Source organism: Brachionichthys hirsutus, unplaced genomic scaffold (genome assembly GCF_040956055.1).
Source record: "Brachionichthys hirsutus isolate HB-005 unplaced genomic scaffold, CSIRO-AGI_Bhir_v1 contig_1021, whole genome shotgun sequence".
NCBI classification, from domain to species: domain Eukaryota; kingdom Metazoa; phylum Chordata; class Actinopteri; order Lophiiformes; family Brachionichthyidae; genus Brachionichthys; species Brachionichthys hirsutus.
The window spans coordinates 220031-226672 of NW_027180357.1; positions in this window are offsets into that span (position 1 = coordinate 220031).

Sequence of the window (6642 nt, forward strand, 5' to 3'; positions counted from 1 at the left end):
AGTTGAAACTGTCAGAACAAGCTTCTTCCGGCAGATGCTGACTAAAGAACATGCTGCTGCATTTTTCAGACTGAAAGAAGAAAAATGACCTCAGAACACGTTGAAACTGTCAGAACAAGCTTCTTCCGGCAGATGCTGACAAAAGGACATGTTACTGCAGTTTTCAGACAAATCAGTAAAATGACCTGAAAACAAGTTGAAACTGTCAGAACAAGCTTCTTCTAGCAGAGCCTGACAAAAAAACATGTCACTGCAGTGTTCAGACTGAAATTAGTTAAATGACCTGAAAACAAGTTGAAACTGTCAGAACAAGCTTCTTCTGGCAGAGCCTGACAAAAAAACATGTTACTGCAGATTTCAGACTGAAAGAAGAAAAATGACCTCAAATCAAGTTGAAACTGTCAGAACAAGCTTCTTCCGGCAGATGCTGACAAAAGGACATGTTACTGCAGATTTCAGACTGAAAGAAGAAAAATGACCTCAAATCAAGTTGAAACTGTCAGAACAAGCTTCTTCCGGCAGATGCTGACAAAAGGACATGTTACTCCATTTTTCAGACTGAAAGAAGAAAAATGACCTCGAAACAAGTTGAAACTGTCAGAACAAGCTTCTTCCGGCAGATGCTGACAAAAGGACATGTTACTGCAGTGTTCAGACTGAAATCATCAAAATGACCTGAAAACTAGTCAGAACAAGCTTCTGCTGGCAGAGCCTTACAAAAAACATGTTCCTGCAGATTTCAGACTGGAATTAGTGAAATGACCTGTAAACAAGTTGAAACTGTCAGAACAAGCTTCTTTTAGCAGAGCCTGACAAAAAAACATGTTACTGCAGATTTCAGACTGAAAGAAGAAAAATGACCTCAAAACAAGTTGAAACTGTCAGAACAAGCTTCTTCCGGCAGATGCTGACAAAAGGACATGTTACTGCAGTGTTCAGACTGAAATTAGTTAAATGACCTGAAAACAAGTTGAAACTGTCAGAACAAGCTTCTTCTGGCAGAGCCTGACAAAAGGACTTGTTACTGCATTTTTCATACAGAAATCATCCAAATGACCGCAAAACAAGTTGAAACTGTCAGAACAAGCTTCTTCTGGCAGAGCCTTACAAAAGGACATGTTACTGCAGTTTTCAGACAAATCAGTAAAATGACCTGAAAACAAGTTGAAACTGTCAGAACAAGCTTCTTCTGGCAGAGCCTGACAAAAAAACATGTTACTGCAGATTTCAGACTGAAAGAAGAAAAATGACCTCAAATCAAGTTGAAACTGTCAGAACAAGCTTCTTCCGGCAGATGCTGACAAAAGGACATGTTACTCAATTTTTCAGACTGAAAGAAGAAAAATGACCTCGAAACAAGTTGAAACTGTCAGAACAAGCTTCTTCTGGCAGATGCTGACAAAAGGACATGTTACTGCAGTGTTCTGACTGAAATCATCAAAATGACCTGAAAACTAGTCACAACAAGCTTCTGCTGGCAGAGCCTTACAAAAAACATGTTCCTGCAGATTTCAGACTGGAATTAGTGAAATGACCTGTAAACAAGTTGAAACTGTCAGAACAAGCTTCTTTTAGCAGAGCCTGACAAAAAAACATGTTACTGCAGATTTCAGACTGAAAGAAGAAAAATGACCTCAAAACAAGTTGAAACTGTCAGAACAAGCTTCTTCTGGCAGAGCCTGACAAAAGGACTTGTTACTGCATTTTTCATACAGAAATCATCCAAATGACCGCAAAACAAGTTGAAACTGTCAGAACAAGCTTCTTCTGGCAGAGCCTTACAAAAGGACATGTTACTGCAGTTTTCAGACAAATCTGTAAAATGACCTGAAAACAAGTTGAAACTGTCAGAACAAGCTTCTTCTGGCAGAGCCTGACAAAAAAACATGTTACTGCAGATTTCAGACTGAAAGAAGAAAAATGACCTCAAATCAAGTTGAAACTGTCAGAACAAGCTTCTTCCGGCAGATGCTGACAAAAGGACATGTTACTCCATTTTTCAGACTGAAAGAAGAAAAATGACCTCGAAACAAGTTGAAACTGTCAGAACAAGCTTCTTCTGGCAGATGCTGACAAAAGGACATGTTACTGCAGTGTTCTGACTGAAATCATCAAAATGAGCTGAAAACTAGTCAGAACAAGCTTCTGCTGGCAGAGCCTTACAAAAAACATGTTCCTGCAGATTTCAGACTGGAATTAGTGAAATGACCTGTAAACAAGTTGAAACTGTCAGAACAAGCTTCTTTTAGCAGAGCCTGACAAAAGGACATGTTACTGCAGTGTTCAGACTGAAATTAGTTAAATGACCTGAAAACAAGTTGAAACTGTCAGAACAAGCTTCTTCTGGCAGAGCCTGACAAAAGGACTTGTTACTGCATTTTTCATACAGAAATCATCCAAATGACCGCAAAACAAGTTGAAACTGTCAGAACAAGCTTCTTCTGGCAGAGCCTGACAAAAAAACATGTTACTGCAGATTTCAGACTGAAAGAAGAAAAATGACCTCAAATCAAGTTGAAACTGTCAGAACAAGCTTCTTCCGGCAGATGCTGACAAAAGGACATGTTACTCCATTTTCAGACTGAAAGAAGAAAAATGACCTCGAAACAAGTTGAAACTGTCAGAACAAGCTTCTTCTGGCAGATGCTGACAAAAGGACGTGTTACTGCAGTGTTCTGACTGAAATCATCAAAATGACCTGAAAACTAGTCAGAACAAGGTTCTGCTGGCAGAGCCTTACAAAAAACATGTTCCTGCAGATTTCAGACTGGAATTAGTGAAATGACCTGTAAACAAGTTGAAACTGTCAGAACAAGCTTCTTTTAGCAGAGCCTGACAAAAAAACATGTTACTGCAGATTTCAGACTGAAAGAAGAAAAATGACCTCAAAACAAGTTGAAACTGTCAGAACAAGCTTCTTCCGGCAGAGCCTGACAAAAGGACTTGTTACTGCATTTTTCATACAGAAATCATCCAAATGACCGCAAAACAAGTTGAAACTGTCAGAACAAGCTTCTTCTGGCAGAGCCTTACAAAAGGACATGTTACTGCAGTTTTCAGACAAATCAGTAAAATGACCTGAAAACAAGTTGAAACTGTCAGAACAAGCTTCTTCTGGCAGAGCCTGACAAAAAAACATGTTACTGCAGATTTCAGACTGACAGAAGAAAAATGACCTCAAAACAAGTTGAAACTGTCAGAACAAGCTTCTTCCGGCAGATGCTGACAAAAGGACATGTTACTCCATTTTTCAGACTGAAAGAAGAAAAATGACCTCGAAACAAGTTGAAACTGTCAGAACAAGCTTCTTCTGGCAGAGCCTGACAAAAAAACATGTTACTGCAGATTTCAGACTGAAAGAAGAAAAATGACCTCAAAACAAGTTGAAACTGTCAGAACAAGCTTCTTCTGGCAGAGACTGACAAAAGGACATGTTACTGCAGTGTTCTGACTGAAATCATCAAAATGACCTGAAAACTAGTCAGAACAAGCTTCTGCTGGCAGAGCCTTACAAAAAACATGTTCCTGCAGATTTCAGACTGGAATTAGTGAAATGACCTGTAAACAAGTTGAAACTGTCAGAACAAGCTTCTTTTAGCAGAGCCTGACAAAAAAACATGTTACTGCAGATTTCAGACTGAAAGAAGAAAAATGACCTCAAAACAAGTTGAAACTGTCAGAACAAGCTTCTTCCGGCAGAGCCTGACAAAAGGACTTGTTACTGCATTTTTCATACAGAAATCATCCAAATGACCGCAAAACAAGTTGAAACTGTCAGAACAAGCTTCTTCTGGCAGAGCCTTACAAAAGGACATGTTACTGCAGTTTTCAGACAAATCAGTAAAATGACCTCAAAACAAGTTGAAACTGTCAGAACAAGCTTCTTCTGGCAGAGACTGACAAAAGGACATGTTACTGCAGTGTTCTGACTGAAATCATCAAAATGACCTGAAAACTAGTCAGAACAAGCTTCTGCTGGCAGAGCCTTACAAAAAACATGTTCCTGCAGATTTCAGACTGGAATTAGTGAAATGACCTGTAAACAAGTTGAAACTGTCAGAACAAGCTTCTTTTAGCAGAGCCTGACAAAAAAACATGTTACTGCAGATTTCAGACTGAAAGAAGAAAAATGACCTCAAAACAAGTTGAAACTGTCAGAACAAGCTTCTTCCGGCAGAGCCTGACAAAAGGACTTGTTACTGCATTTTTCATACAGAAATCATCCAAATGACCGCAAAACAAGTTGAAACTGTCAGAACAAGCTTCTTCTGGCAGAGCCTTACAAAAGGACATGTTACTGCAGTTTTCAGACAAATCAGTAAAATGACCTGAAAACAAGTTGAAACTGTCAGAACAAGCTTCTTCTGGCAGAGCCTGACAAAAAAACATGTTACTGCAGATTTCAGACTGAAAGAAGAAAAATGACCTCAAAACAAGTTGAAACTGTCAGAACAAGCTTCTTCCGGCAGATGCTGACAAAAGGACATGTTACTCCATTTTTCAGACTGAAAGAAGAAAAATGACCTCGAAACAAGTTGAAACTGTCAGAACAAGCTTCTTCTGGCAGAGCCTGACAAAAAAACATGTTACTGCAGATTTCAGACTGAAAGAAGAAAAATGACCTCAAAACAAGTTGAAACTGTCAGAACAAGCTTCTTCTGGCAGAGACTGACAAAAGGACATGTTACTGCAGTTTTCAGACAAATCAGTAAAATGACCTGAAAACAAGTTGAAACTGTCAGAACAAGCTTCTTCTAGCAGAGCCTGACAAAAAAACATGTTACTGCAGTGTTCAGACTGAAATTAGTTAAATGACCTGAAAACAAGTTGAAACTGTCAGAACAAGCTTCTTCTGGCAGAGCCTGACAAAAGGACTTGTTACTGCATTTTTCATACAGAAATCATCCAAATGACCGCAAAACAAGTTGAAACTGTCAGAACAAGCTTCTTCTGGCAGATGCTGACAAAAGGACATGTTACTGCAGTGTTCTGACTGAAATCATCAAAATGAGCTGAAAACTAGTCAGAACAAGCTTCTGCTGGCAGAGCCTTACAAAAAACATGTTCCTGCAGATTTCAGACTGGAATTAGTGAAATGACCTGTAAACAAGTTGAAACTGTCAGAACAAGCTTCTTTTAGCAGAGCCTGACAAAAGGACATGTTACTGCAGTGTTCAGACTGAAATTAGTTAAATGACCTGAAAACAAGTTGAAACTGTCAGAACAAGCTTCTTCTGGCAGAGCCTGACAAAAGGACTTGTTACTGCATTTTTCATACAGAAATCATCCAAATGACCGCAAAACAAGTTGAAACTGTCAGAACAAGCTTCTTCTGGCAGAGCCTGACAAAAAAACATGTTACTGCAGATTTCAGACTGAAAGAAGAAAAATGACCTCAAAACAAGTTGAAACTGTCAGAACAAGCTTCTTCCGGCAGATGCTGACAAAAGGACATGTTACTCCATTTTTCAGACTGAAAGAAGAAAAATGACCTCGAAACAAGTTGAAACTGTCAGAACAAGCTTCTTCTGGCAGATGCTGACAAAAGGACATGTTACTGCAGTGTTCTGACTGAAATCATCAAAATGAGCTGAAAACTAGTCAGAACAAGCTTCTGCTGGCAGAGCCTTACAAAAAACATGTTCCTGCAGATTTCAGACTGGAATTAGTGAAATGACCTGTAAACAAGTTGAAACTGTCAGAACAAGCTTCTTTTAGCAGAGCCTGACAAAAAAACATGTTACTGCAGATTTCAGACTGAAAGAAGAAAAATGACCTCAAAACAAGTTGAAACTGTCAGAACAAGCTTCTTCCGGCAGAGCCTGACAAAAGGACTTGTTACTGCATTTTTCATACAGAAATCATCCAAATGACCGCAAAACAAGTTGAAACTGTCAGAACAAGCTTCTTCTGGCAGAGCCTTACAAAAGGACATGTTACTGCAGTTTTCAGACAAATCAGTAAAATGACCTGAAAACAAGTTGAAACTGTCAGAACAAGCTTCTTCTGGCAGAGCCTGACAAAAAAACATGTTACTGCAGATTTCAGACTGAAAGAAGAAAAATGACCTCAAAACAAGTTGAAACTGTCAGAACAAGCTTCTTCCGGCAGATGCTGACAAAAGGACATGTTACTCCATTTTTCAGACTGAAAGAAGAAAAATGACCTCGAAACAAGTTGAAACTGTCAGAACAAGCTTCTTCTGGCAGAGCCTGACAAAAAAACATGTTACTGCAGATTTCAGACTGAAAGAAGAAAAATGACCTCAAATCAAGTTGAAACTGTCAGAACAAGCTTCTTCCGGCAGATGCTGACAAAAGGACATGTTACTCCATTTTTCAGACTGAAAGAAGAAAAATGACCTCGAAACAAGTTGAAACTGTCAGAACAAGCTTCTTCCGGCAGATGCTGACAAAAGGACATGTTACTGCAGTGTTCAGACTGAAATTAGTTAAATGACCTGAAAACAAGTTGAAACTGTCAGAACAAGCTTCTTCTGGCAGAGCCTTACAAAAGGACATGTTACTGCAGTTTTCAGACAAATCAGTAAAATGACCTGAAAACAAGTTGAAACTGTCAGAACAAGCTTCTTCTGGCAGAGCCTGACAAAAAAACATGTTACTGCAGATTTCAGACTGAAAG